The sequence below is a fragment of the Podarcis pityusensis genome, assembly GCF_964106645.2.
Source record: "Podarcis pityusensis genome assembly, chromosome: 13".
Lineage (NCBI taxonomy): Eukaryota > Metazoa > Chordata > Lepidosauria > Squamata > Lacertidae > Podarcis > Podarcis pityusensis.
Window position 1 is genome coordinate 31,439,805 of NC_138038.1, and position 13,999 is coordinate 31,453,803.

Genomic DNA, 13,999 nt, shown 5'->3' on the forward strand with positions numbered 1-13,999 from the left:
AATTTAAGATACTAACTGATGCTAAAGAAAGAGGTGGATTTGCCCTGCCAGACCTTAAACTCTATTATGAATCAGCTGCTTTTTGTTGGCTGAGAGAATGGCTGCTTCTTGAAAACACCGACGTTCTGGATTTGGAAGGTTTCAATGATGTATTCGGTTGGCATGCATATCTGTGGTATGATAAGGTAAAGGCACATAAAGCGTTCAAAAATCATATTGTTAGAAAAGCATTGTTTAATGTTTGGATGAGATACAAGGATGTGCTAGAAAAGAAAACCCCAAGATGGTTGTCACCAATGGAAGCGAAGGCACAGAAAAAACTCAATATGGAGGCCAAATGGCCGAAATATTGGGAAATTTTGGAACAAGATGATGACAGAATAAAATTGCAGAGTTTTGAAAAATTGAAAAATAAAGTGCGAGATTGGCTCCATTATTATCAAATAATGGAGGCATACAATTTGGACAAAAAAATTGGTTTCCAGGTGGAGAAATCAAAATTGGAAACAGAACTGTTAGATTCAAAAATTAAGAATTTGTCAAGAATGTATAACTTGCTGTTGAAATGGAACACTCAGGATGAAATGGTAAAATCAGCTATGATTAAATGGGCACAAGATGTTGGACATAACATAATGATGGCTGACTGGGAACAGTTATGGACCACTGGTGTCAGGGGTTCAGGAGCAGAGGCAAGGGCAAGGGAGGAAACAGAGAGCGAGGGAGAGGAGGCAGAAGAAAAGATGAGTGATGACGACGACCCGAGATCTCCGAGTCTTTCCAGTGAATCAGAAGATTCACAGAAAGGAGCACCAGTGGCCAGGGCAAGGGGGGAGCCTAGGGGGACACCCCAGGGAGATAGAGCCAGAGGGGACTCAGAGGGGAGCAGTTGGAAATCAGGACCAGCGTCACCGCCAGAGAGCAGGGAAGAGGAAGGGCGCCAGGGATCAAGCGCTGGCAGCTCACAACAGGGGGGAGGGCACGAGTCAGGAGTGGCCACACCTCCATCGGGGAGCGAAGAAACGGTCAGACGGAAGGTGGAAGGTTGGGCGCGCGTGCCAAGTTCAAATGCACAGGAAGGTGGCGCAGTAGGCAGCCCGGAAAGGGAGCCAGGTCCTAAAGCCCGCCGAAAGGAGGGAGAAGAGTCAGGGGGGTCAGCGTCAGCGTCAGAGGAATCCAGGAAGGAAGAGATCCCGGGGGGCAGAGGGACCCAGAGAAGAACAGTCAGGCGGAAAAGGTGGAGCAAGGCTAGGATATTAAGTTGGTGTACAAGGGGCGGAGACTCAGATGGGGCTTCGCCGATCTAACCATGAGACGTAGAGTTGCACGCAGCAGCTTGAGAATGGAAACTGTAACTCAATAAAGACTTTTATTTAATGATCGCTGGCTAGCGTGATCCTCTGTGAGCTAGGATCTGGAAGCAGCTCTGACAGTAAGCCCCATCTCATAATTGTGGGCATCTACGTCCTCGCGGAGAGGAGAGAAAGAGGGTGCCTACTAGCGAGCTCACGAACGGCAGACAACATGACGGCCGAACAGCAGATAGTGGAACTCAGAGAAGCAGTGACACGACTGAATGCCGAGGCTCTTGCATCCAGGAAGAGAGAGGAGGACGCAGCTGCCGCCTACAGGGATCTCCAGGTCAGGTTGGAAGTGCTTACGAAGCAAGGGCAACTGACACCCAAACCGGAGGGGATTGGGTTGGGGAGACGAACAGGCGGTCTGGTCTCTCACTTCGATGGGAATTTGCAACAGTACCCCAACTTTAGAGCAGATGTAATGTGTGCACTGCAACTGCTGAACAAAGACTTTAGAGATGAGCAAGAGAAGGTGGGATTCATCATGTCCCATTTGCATGGAGATGCTAAAGCATGGCTGCGCAATTTGTGGAGAGATAAGGATCCGGCGCTCCAAAATGCGGATGCCTTTATTAAAGCGATGGATGGGTGCTTTTTATCAAGCATTGACGTGGATCTTGCTCGGCAGGAGATACATGGACTGAAGCAAGGGAGGGCCAGCGTAAGGCAGTACCATGCCCGCTTTTTCGCTTTGGTCAGTGCCCTGGAATGGGACAGAGATTCGGCTCCTGTAAGAGACCTGTTTTGGGAGGGATTGCACGGCTCGGTTAAAGATGAAATTGCGAGGGGGGAGAGACCCCGGACCACGCAGGAGATCGTTCAGAGGGCGCTGGCGGTGGGGGTGCGGCTGGAAGGACGTCCGTGGAGCAGGGAAGAAGGGCGTGGAGGGCGCGAACCAGCCAGGGGCTCCTCCTTCCTTCCCAGAGAAGCAGCGCGTGCGCAATCCACGCCTCCGCCAGGAGGAGGAGCGGAACCTATGGAGGTTGGAGGTGCAAGGGCTCAGTCAGCAGCCAGAGCCCTAGCACCGGCAGCAGTGAAAGCGAAGCCTCCTAGAGGGAACAGGAAGTGTTACATCTGCGATGATCCACAGCATATGGCGAAAGAGTGTCCCCAGAGGCTCCACAAGCACACTGCAGCCTCAGCAATGGTAACTGCAGCAACGCAGCAAGGACAACCACAGCAGGGAAACGAAGGAGTCTGGTTGGAAGAAGAGGCACTGGGGCCCAGCCAGACGTGTCAGTGAAGCAGTCCCCAGAGATTTTACAGCCCATGGACCCCCTCCCGCCCAAACCGGTAGTGAAGCTCACCGCGTCGCTCCAGCTGCCCAATGGAATCACCATGGACGTGCCGATCACCATTGACTCCGGAAGCAATGCGGACTTTATAGGGCAGGACTTTGTCGACCGGCATGCTATACAGTTGCTGCCTGCCACGCTGCCCCTGCAGGTTGTCACGGTGGATGGCAGGGAGCTGCTAGGGGGGCAAGTGGTGAAGCAGACGCCACCAATGGTGATGCGACTTGGGAATCACAGGGAAATCATCAGCTTCAATGTCACTCAACTATCGGACACGCCCATTGTATTGGGCATGAGTTGGCTGGACAAGCACAGCCCGACGCTGGCTTGGTACCAGAGGCAGCTGACCTTCGGCTCTTCCTTTTGCGCTGAACACTGCATCGTGCCCAGGCAGGAAGGAGGGGAAGAGGAGTCACAGCTGCAGCTAGGCACGCTGCAAGCGGTTCCCCACAAGTACGCAGAATTTTTGGAGGTTTTCTGCGAGAAAGAGGCAGACAGGCTACCCCCCCACAGACCATATGACTGCAAAATTGACCTGCTGCCGGGGGCGGCGCTGCCCAAAGGGAAGCTGTATTCCATGTCTGAGGACGAACTGCAGGAACTCAAAGAGTTCATAGATCATAATTTGGAGCGCGGTTTCATCCGAGAGTCCAAGGCAGTGGGGGGCAGTCCGGTATTCTTTGTTAAGAAGCGGGACACGCCCCAAAAAAGACTTGTAGTGGACTTTCGCATCTTGAACAGTGTGACCAAGCCATCGGACTTCCCCATGCCCCGAATCGACGACCTCCTCGCAAAGGTACGGAAGGGCAGAGTGTTCACCAAGTTGGACCTGAGAGGGGCATACAACCTCATTCGCATGCGGGAGGGAGATGAGTGGAAGACAGCCATGTTCACGCCCCTGGGCACCTACGAATATAGAGTTATGCCTTTTGGATTGCAAAATGGCTCCCACGTTTTTCAAGCTTTCATGCATCACGTGTTGGCGGGGCTCCTCTACAAGACGTGCGTCTGTTTCTTGGATGACATCCTGATCTTTTCGGAATCGCAGCAGGAGCATGACAGACACGTCAAGGAAGTGCTGAGCAGGCTACAGCAACATAGGCTTTACGCCAAGCTGGAGAAGTGCCAATTCGACGTGACCGAGGTGGATTTCCTGGGCTACAAGTTGTCTGATAAAGGGCTCGCCATGGACAGCGCCAAGGTCCGAGCAGTGTTGGATTGGAAAAGCCCACGCAACCGGAAGGAGGTCCAACGGTTTGTCGGCTTCGCGAACTTCTATCGCAAGTTTATCAAAGGCTTTGCGATGCAGACAGCGGCCATCACGGACACGCTCAGCTCCAAGAAAAAGAAGTTCATCTGGACAGAACAGGCGGAGCAGTCCTTTCAGGCACTCAAGCGTCTCTTCGCGTCGGAAGAGCAGCTGCTTCATGTCAACCCCAGCAGGCCGATGAGGGTGGAGACAGACGCTTCGGACAGAGCCGTGGGAGCAGTCCTGCTGCAGAAAGACCCGCAGGGGGTTTGGAGGCCGGGAGCGTTTTACTCAAGGAAGCTCAGCAAGTCCGAACAGAACTACACCATCTGGGACAGGGAGTTGCTGGCCATTCATGCAGCGTTCAAAGCGTGGAGACACTTCCTGATCGGCGCCAAGCACACGGTGCAGGTCTGCACGGACCACAAGAATCTAGAGCACTGGCGCACGGCACAGTTCCTGAACCAGAGGCAGATACGTTGGGCTGAGTTCTTTGCGAATTTCGACTTCCGAATAGAGTATGTCCCGGGGGACACCAACGTCATGGCGGATGCTCTCTCCCGTAAGCCACAGTATCTGGAGGAGGCAACGCCAGCGGCCGCCATGCACATCTTCGCACCGACAGTGTGGGCGTGCGCGGCGGCAACAGTTGACCTGGATGCGGTGCGACGAGCGTTGCAGGATGACTCCTTCGCGCAAGCAAAGATGGCAGAGGTGCACAGGGGCACGGCAGCGACCGACGAGTTCCAGCTGCGAGATGGTTTGCTCATCCGTAAAGGGGCCATCTACGTGCCGGGAGACGAACTTCGCGCCAAGGTACTGCAGCAGCTGCACGACGCGCCCACTGCCGGGCACTTTGGCAAGGAGAAGACGGTGGAATTAGTAGCCAGAGACTTCTGGTGGCCCGGAATGAGAGGGGAAGTCGCGGACTACGTGGCGAGGTGTGACACCTGCCAGAGGTCCAAACCAGTGCACAGACCGCCGGCCGGACTGCTGGAACCGCTGCAAACTCCGTTCGAGCCATGGGAGAGAGTGGCCCTGGACTTTGTCACGGATCTGCCCAGCTCGAGGGGCAAGACGGCTGTGCTGGTGGTGGTGGATTTGTTCTCCAAGATGGCACATTTCATTCCGTGTGCGAAGGTGGCCACGGCGGAACAAACCGCCAAGCTGTTCATAGACCACGTGTTCAAGGTTCACGGTCTGCCGCGGTCTATTCTGTCCGACCGAGGGCGACAGTTCATCTCGAACTTCTGGCAGAGGCTGATGGGCTTCCTGAACGTCAAGATCAACCTGGCGTCGGCTAGACACCCGCAGACCAACGGGCAAGCGGAGCGGGTCAATGCCATCATGCAGCAGTACCTGAGATGTTATGCGAATCAACAGCCTGCGACGTGGGTGGATTACCTGCCTCTCGCCGAGTTCGCCTACAACAACACGAAGCACGTGTCCACGGGGGTCACGCCGTTCTTCGCCAACAACGGGAGGCACCCTAGAACCTTCCCGGGACTGGAAAGAATGGGGGAGGGGGAGCCGCAGACAGCAGATGCGTTCGCGTCGGAGTTGCAGGAGGTCCACGATCAGCTGCGGCGGCACCTGGAGCTGGCTAAACACGCATACAAGGTACAAGCGGACAAACACAGAAGGGTTGGCGAAGAGATCCATGTGGGAGACTGGGTCTGGTTAGCAGCCCACGCAGTGCCGGCCAGGTCGTTGGCGAAGAAGAAACTAGGGCATAAACAACTGGGGCCCTACCAAGTCGACGAACAGGTCAACCCGGTGGCTTTCAGGCTGGCTCTTCCGGAGGGTTCCAGAATGCATCCGGTGTTCCACAGATCGGTGCTCACTCCCTACAAGGCACCTCACAGGTTTCAGGAACCAGGAACGGCACCGGGTCCGCTCCGAGAGAGAACCGGGCAAGGGGGAGTGGCACAGGAGGAGCGCATCAACGAAGTCACGGAGATTTTGGACTCCAGATGGGGGGAAGAGGGGGTAGAATACCTTCTCGCCAAGGAGGGCACCCCGGCCAGTGCCAACAGCTGGGTGCCGGGCTACGCTTTAGACGAACCTCTGCTCAAAGAAGAGTTTCATGCCCTCTTCCCACATAGGCCAATGCCAGCAGACTTTTTCGACGACTGGCTTTTCACGCCCACGCTTTCAGCCAGCACGTTCCGGGGGTTCGACTCGGACGAGGAACCGACACGAGACGCCCGTTCCCCAGAGGGGTCACCCTCGGGATCTGCTTCAGAACCCTCGTATTGGTGGGATGATCGACCAGAGGAGCAGTTCCGCAGAAGGTGGCTGGAGGGTCCAGGACGAGCAACGTCTCCAGAAGGCAACGAGGGAGAGACGGACATGGACGTTTTCGGGGACGACCCGGGTTTCGAGCACGGCGGCACAGAGATGGAAGCGGAGGTGACCGTCGTCAACGAGAGCAGGGAGGAAGAACCGGAAGACTTCGGATGGCGGCCCGCCACGGGAAGCGAACTGTATCCGACATTCGTCCCCCTGACACGGCAGCACCCAGATCCCGCACCGGAAGGAGGGGAGGGGGGAAGAGGGGGCTTCGAGGGGGGGATGGATGTCAGGGGTTCAGGAGCAGAGGCAAGGGCAAGGGAGGAAACAGAGAGCGAGGGAGAGGAGGCAGAAGAAAAGATGAGTGATGACGACGACCCGAGATCTCCGAGTCTTTCCAGTGAATCAGAAGATTCACAGAAAGGAGCACCAGTGGCCAGGGCAAGGGGGGAGCCTAGGGGGACACCCCAGGAAGATAGAGCCAGAGGGGACTCAGAGGGGAGCAGTTGGAAATCAGGACCAGCGTCACCGCCAGAGAGCAGGGAAGAGGAAGGGCGCCAGGGATCAAGCGCTGGCAGCTCACAACAGGGGGGAGGGCACGAGTCAGGAGTGGCCACACCTCCATCGGGGAGCGAAGAAACGGTCAGACGGAAGGTGGAAGGTTGGGCGCGCGTGCCAAGTTCAAATGCACAGGAAGGTGGCGCAGTAGGCAGCCCGGAAAGGGAGCCAGGTCCTAAAGCCCGCCGAAAGGAGGGAGAAGAGTCAGGGGGGTCAGCGTCAGCGTCAGAGGAATCCAGGAAGGAAGAGATCCCGGGGGGCAGAGGGACCCAGAGAAGAACAGTCAGGCGGAAAAGGTGGAGCAAGGCTAGGATATTAAGTTGGTGTACAAGGGGCGGAGACTCAGATGGGGCTTCGCCGATCTAACCATGAGACGTAGAGTTGCACGCAGCAGCTTGAGAATGGAAACTGTAACTCAATAAAGACTTTTATTTAATGATCGCTGGCTAGCGTGATCCTCTGTGAGCTAGGATCTGGAAGCAGCTCTGACAACTGGTATGAAATTCACGGCATGTAATGCCCTAAGAGAAAATTTAATGAAAATGATTTATAGGTGGTACATGACACCAGTCAAGCTTGCAAAAATTTATCACTTGCCCGATAATAAATGTTGGAAATGTAATGAGACTGAAGGTACATTATTTCACCTTTGGTGGACATGCCCAAGGATTAAGACATTCTGGGAGATGATTTATAATGAAATGAAAAAGGTATTTAAGTATACCTTCCTGAAGAAACCAGAGGCCTTTCTCCTGGGCATGGTCGGCCAATTGCTGCCAAAGAAGGACAGAACCTTTTTTATGTATGCAACAGCAGCAGCAAGAATTCTCATCGCAAAGTATTGGAAGACACAAGATTTACCCACCCGGGAAGAATGGCAGATGAAGTTGATGGACTATATGGAACTGGCAGAAATGACTGGCAGAATCCGAGACCAGGGAGAAGAGTCGGTGGAAGAAGACTGGAAAAAGTTTAAAGACTATTTACAGAAATACTGTAAAATTAATGAATGTTAGAAAAAGGTGGAAATGAAGTGATATGGTTTTAGTAGGGGATAAGGAATTAAGTATAATATGATAAGGAATTAAGTATAATTAGATTATTAGAGTAAAATAAGGTCAGAAATGTTAAGATAATTATAGGATAGAAAACAGAGGAAGATGGAAAGGAATTGCTGAAACAATTAATAGAAGTGGAATACAAAAAGGGAGGTGTGAGGAGGTCGCTGAAATAAGTGAATGAAAGACAAGATAATGAAATTGTTTGGTGTGTTTTAAATTGTTTTTATTTAGTTTTGTTAGTCTAATGTGTTATTGTTATGTAGTGTTTGTATGTTATATTATGTAGTGTCTTTGTATTGTATTGTATTGTTTATTTTGTTTTGTTTAAATTGTTGGAAAAGCAATAAATATTATTATAAAAAAAATTAATAAAGTCTATGATATATGGGAAACACTGTTAGTTTTGATACGTACAATTGTACCTTGTTTTGCGACCGGGATCCGTTCCGGAGCCCTGGATGCCAGATGAAAAGGACACACAAAAAAGCGCGATTTAGCGCTTCTGCGCATGCACAAGTGGCAAACCTGGAAGTAACGATTCCGGTACTCCTGGGTTTGCCGTGGATGTTCGACGAAATGGATGCTCGACGAGTCAGACTCAAAACAAGGTACCACTGTAATCTAGATTTTAAGTAACAAATTATAAGGCTGATTGTGATCTCTCACAATAAAAATTGTTTTTTCATTAAAGTTTTGCAAATAATTACCATTCTCACACAATTTATGCTTTGTAAAGTGCCCTGTCCAATGTATCAAAGTACCCTGTAGGTGGGGCAGAATGATACAAAATCCATTTTTTACTAAAGTTATCATATTCTTATTATCTTCTAACTTTAATGGTTCTTTTGATTGTTATTATAATATTGATTAGTTATGCCATGCATCAAGCCAAAATTTTTATTATTTGACTTATTTTTTTTACATAAAATACGAGATTGAATTTTTCTGTATCAATCTGCCCCACTTCCCCATATGTAATGTATAAATCAGAACATGCAAACTGATGCTCTCTTTTCCTGATTTCTTTATGCTACTAACATTAAAGGAGGAGATGCAGCAGCGTATGCAAGCACAGAGCTCATTCATTCTAAATCACGATAGACCAGGCAGCCTGAATTTATGCAGTGAATGTGCTGCTTAGCCATGTTTATTGCCTTGCTTGCTACAAATCTACTTCTACTCAGCTATGGTTTCTTTCTTCTCAATAATTTAATGTGATTGGCATCCCCATGGAAGAGTGCACTTTCAATGGTGAACTCAAACTGTTGGAAAGTTACAGTGGAAACTGATACCAGGGACAAATGTTGTTAAGTTGTGGGTGAACATATCAGATGACACAGTGATTCTTCAAACAGCTCTTGTTTATTCACAGGCCAGAACAGAACTGAACTGAAGGGTTCAGTCAGCCTGCTTATATAGAGCTCCAGTACAATGTAACTGTAACAATTTTCTAAAACTAAACAATCACTGAACGTCACTTTTGATCCCTTATTTGCATAACTATCTACAGTATCCCCCTGCTGGCCCAGGGTGAGAACTTCAGTACATAACACCCCTCCCCACCGAGATAAGGCATTAGTTACAATCGTAATGGTTTCCTTATATACAGCACTACACGTAATGGTTCAATTAGGCACAAAAGCATATCGGTTACATTTCACATACTTCCATTAGACCAACAGTGTTACATGTCCAACAACATAGTCCTTTAAATAAGTTGGGTGCTTGGAAACTCTGCCAGACCGCCAGGGATGAGTAGCTAAGTCCGGGGGGCCGCCCAATTCTTGCTGAGGCTCTGGCGCGACCCTAGGTGGCGTTGAAACCAAGTTCCCTGGATCCGCTGCTGTGGATGGAACCTCCGCAAGTGGAGTTGGCGGAATGTCAGGCACGGCAGTGGTCTGAGTCTGTGGGAAGTCCGGCAGACCCTCTGAAGTGCCTTGGTTCGGCTCCACGCCCGCAGTTTGCGAGAGAGGTGTAGGTGGAGCCTCACCATCTGTAAGTGCCTGTTCCGGAGGCACAAGCGCAGTTGGGGGCACCATGGTAGTGTCCAAGTCCCCAACCCTGCGCCTAAGCTGGTCTATGTGCTGGCACCACAAGCATCCGTCTTCGAGTGCCACCTGGTACGAGCGAGGTCCGGTGACTCCCACTACTGTGGCTGGCACCCAAGGAATGTCCCCCACAAAGTTCCGGGCAAAGATCTGGTTTCCTGGAACAAATGACCGTGGCGCATTGGCACAGCCCGGTGGTTCGGCCTGTTCAGTTTCTGTTAATTGATTCTCATGGGAAACTTACAGATTCTGGCTTCACACAATTAACTCAAGGCAGTGTCAATTTACTCTTGGCAGAAAGCCCAGGTCTGCTTGACCTAGAAACTACTTACTCTGATTGGTTAATGACCAGCACTCAACTCTGTTATCTAGGATTGCTAGCACAGTTTGGTGTGAGGTGTGTTAGGAGTAGAAGTGCTGTGTATGGTTATGAGAGAGAGAGAGAAAGAAAGGATTTATTTTGCTTTGATTTGTATGCAGAAACTCTGCTGGTTTTATTTTTTCCTTTTAATAAATCCTGTAAATAGTTATTCTGAGTCTAGCTGACTAGTCATTACCGCCGCAACTAGCTTCCTCGCTGTGCAGGAAAACTCTGCTACGTTTGGGCTAAAGCCAATAGGGCTATGCCTGACACTTCAAAGTTCCATGAGGTTATGGGCATTGTGCTGCCAGCCTGAGTTGCGGTGGTGTCAGCATCAACAGTGTTGGTTCCAGTAGTTCCAGAAGTCGTTGTTCCTGTTGGTGCAGCAGATGGACACTGGCTGGTTCCTGACTGTGGTGAGCTGGTGACGCAGTGGACACAAGGACAACAGCTGCAGCGTGTGAGTGCTGGGTGCTGTGGTTCCTGTTTTCTCTCTCGGTGGTCGTGAGTAGCTGGTTCCGGGTTCCAGGGACATCGCTCTCAAGATGGCCTCACAACCAGTTCAGATGGCTTTTGAGCGTCTGAATGACTCCAATTACTTGCTGTGGTCAGAACGCATGCAGGCAGTGCTGCAGAGGGATCGTCTCTGGCAAGTGGTGAGTAAGTTTCCTACGAAGCCTGATGATGAAGACCTCGATAAAGACCAAAGAGCAAGGGCCACCATTGTCTTGGGGCTGGAAGATTCCCAGTTGCCGTATGTGAGGGGAATCAAGACAGCTAGAGGTGTGTGGCAAGCACTTAAAGAACTCCATGTGCGTGAGACAGCAGTTTCCAAGCTGTTCATTCGCAAGGCATTGTACAAGGCAATGTTACAGCCTGGGGTTACAATGCAGGAACACCTACACAGTTTACAGTTAAAGTTCGCTGCGCTACAGGAAAGAGACTGTGCGTTAGACCAGCAGGAGAAGGTGGCTATTATTTTGAGTTCTCTCCCGGAAAGCTGGGATAATTTAGTTTTGTCTCTAGAAGGCATACAGGAGCGTGATTTATCAGTCAGTTACGTTACTGGGCGTTTGATTGAAGAATGGCAGAAGAGGCAAGAAAGGTCGTTGGCTGCAGAGGCTTCTACAGGTGGACGGTTTGGAAGGAGTTCTCATGCCGTGCCAGAGGTGAAGCAAAAGCAGCGTACTGGTGAGGAGTCAGCGTTTGCTGTTAGGCGTTGTTTCCGATGTGGGTCTTCAGCGCATCTAAAACGACAATGTCCGGAGTTGGTCAAGTCTCAGTTGCCGGTGCAGGAGCAGAGACGAGATCAGCAGCAGCAGCAGCGTAAAAAGAAATTCTTCAAACAAAAACAGTCGGCTCAGCTGGTGACCGCCGAGGTCAAGATTGCTGATGAGAAACAAGCTGTCTGGGTGGTCGATTCGGGAGCGTCTCGGCACATCGTAAATTCAGATGAATTGTTTGTTTCCAAGAACTCAGCACAGCGCAGCCACGTGGCTCTAGCAGACGGAAGTACTTCCGAAGTGATTTCGGGGGGTGCAGTTTTTGTTCCTTGTCTTCGTGAATGCCTGCAAAATGTACTTTGTGTGCCGTCATTAAGGAGCAATCTGATGTCTGTAGATTGTTTGCTAAAAGCTGGGTTTAAAGTGTATTTTGAAGGAGACAGTTGCATTATTAAGAAGGCTGGTGAGATTTTAGGCACTGCTAAGTCAGAGGGAGGCTTGTTTTGGCTTAAAGCAGGATCTCAAGTTGCAGCAGTAGTCAGTAAATCTCAGCCTGCAGTGAATAACAAAGCTATACATGACAACTGTGTGCACTTATTGCATAGGAAAATGGGGCATGCTTGCTGGAAAAGTGTACTAAAAATGTCTGAATTGGCTGATGGGGGTAATTTAAAGAGTTGTAACAAGTACCTTGATTGTAATGTCTGTAAAAAGGTTAAAACCCATAGAGTCTCTTACCCCAGAAGTGACAGAGTTAGTGAATCACCGCTACAGCTGGTTCACATGGACGTAATTGGTCCATTTGCTGTAAGCAGGGGTGGAGCGCGCTTTTCACTAACAATTGTGGATGACGCCACGCGTTACTCTTGGGTTTTTCCCATGAAGAATAAGGGTGACGTGTTCACTAAGTTTAAAGGCTGGGTGGCATCTGTGGAAAGATTTCTGTCCATTAAACTCAAAAGGATTCAGACGGACAGAGGTGGCGAATTTATGTCAAATGCCTTTAGAGATTGGTTACAAAAGCGTGGCATTGGGCATAGAAAAACAAACGTTTTTTCCCCAGAGGAGAATGGCGTTGCAGAGCGAAAAAACAGATCTTTACAAGATATGATGGTTGCCATGCTTGATGATGCTGATTTGCCCATGTCTTATTGGGGGGAGAGTATGCTCACCGCGTGTTATCTCCAAAATAGGCTCTTTCATCAAACAATAGGTACAACCCCGTACTTTAAATTGTTTCAGAAAAAACCTAAAATTGACCATTTGCATGTGTTTGGATCAAAAGCCTGGGTATTAATTCCGAAACAAATGAGAAAGAAGGGAGATCCTAAGACCAAACAGTTAGTGTTTGTGGGTTACCAGGAGCTGGGAAAAGGTTTCCGCTTTGCTGAAGGGACAAATGGCATTGTGATCTCCAGGAATGCCAGTTTTTGTGAACATAGTGGCTGGGAGAGACTACATGCCAATACTGAGGTTTGGTTTGAACCTTCCCAGGAGCTCCATGACTCTGAAGGTAGACACAGAGAATCAGAGTCTGAGGGGGAGGAAAGTTCAGATAAGAGCTCTCAAGAAAGTGGAGTTAGCCAGAGACCAGTTGCTAAGCAGCAAAAGAGAGGTCGTAGTTCTGAGGAGGAAAGTGGGTCAGAAGAAAAATTTTCTCCCAGAAGATCTAAAAGACAAAACAAAGGAGTGCCTCCGGTGCGTTTTTCTCCAGATACTGCAAATGTGTTTAGTGTAATTGCAGAACCCAAGAGTTTTCAGGAGATGTTAAAGTTACCAAAAGAGGAGGCAGAGCTCTGGAAACAGGCAATGGAGGAAGAGATGTCCTCTCTGAATGAGCACAAGGTTTTTACACCAGTAGCAGCGCCTGAGGGGGCAAAGATTGTAGGCTGCAGGTGGGTGTACAAACTTAAACCTCTGGTGACAGGAAAGTACTAATACAAAGCTCGTTTAGTGGCTCAAGGATATTCTCAGAGGCCTGGAAAAGATTATGACGAAATTTTTCCCCCTACTGCTAAGGGGGACAGTGTAAGGCTGATTCTAACGCTTGGAGCAAAGAGAAAACTCCTGTTAAACCATTTTGATATCCAGACTGCATATTTACATGCATCAATATCAGAAGACCTGTATCTAGCCGAACCGCCTGGTTATGAGACAGGTTCCAATAGAGTGTTAAAATTAAACAAAGCTCTATATGGTCTCAAACAGGCTGCAAGATCTTGGAACAAATGTTTCCATGAGGCCTTAGTGTCATTTGGTTTCAAGCAGAGTACAGCTGACAATTGTGTTTATGTACGTGGTACAGGCAGTGATCAAGAGTTTTGTCTGATTTATGTAGATGATGTATTGTATGCCTGCAAAACAGATAAACAAACTAAAAGGTTTGCCAAGCAATTGTCCAGTAAGTTCAAAGTGAAGGACTTAGGCCCGGTTAGGACATATCTAGGGTTGGAAGTGTGCTGGGCCCAAGATGGCAGCTGCCTAATTAGTCAGCAGAACAAAGTTAAACAACTACTGACTACATACAGGATGCAGGATTGCAAAGGGGCAGCGG

General features: G+C 49.7%; 1 protein-coding gene across 1 annotated transcript in view; it reads right to left on the reverse strand.

Moving 5' to 3' along the window:
- The window catches only part of LOC308460850 (butyrophilin subfamily 3 member A2-like), a gene marked incomplete at its 3' end in the record, with an annotated part of 85,264 nt that overhangs the window by 27,597 nt on the left and 43,668 nt on the right, over window positions 1-13,999 (reverse strand). The window lies entirely within an intron of this gene.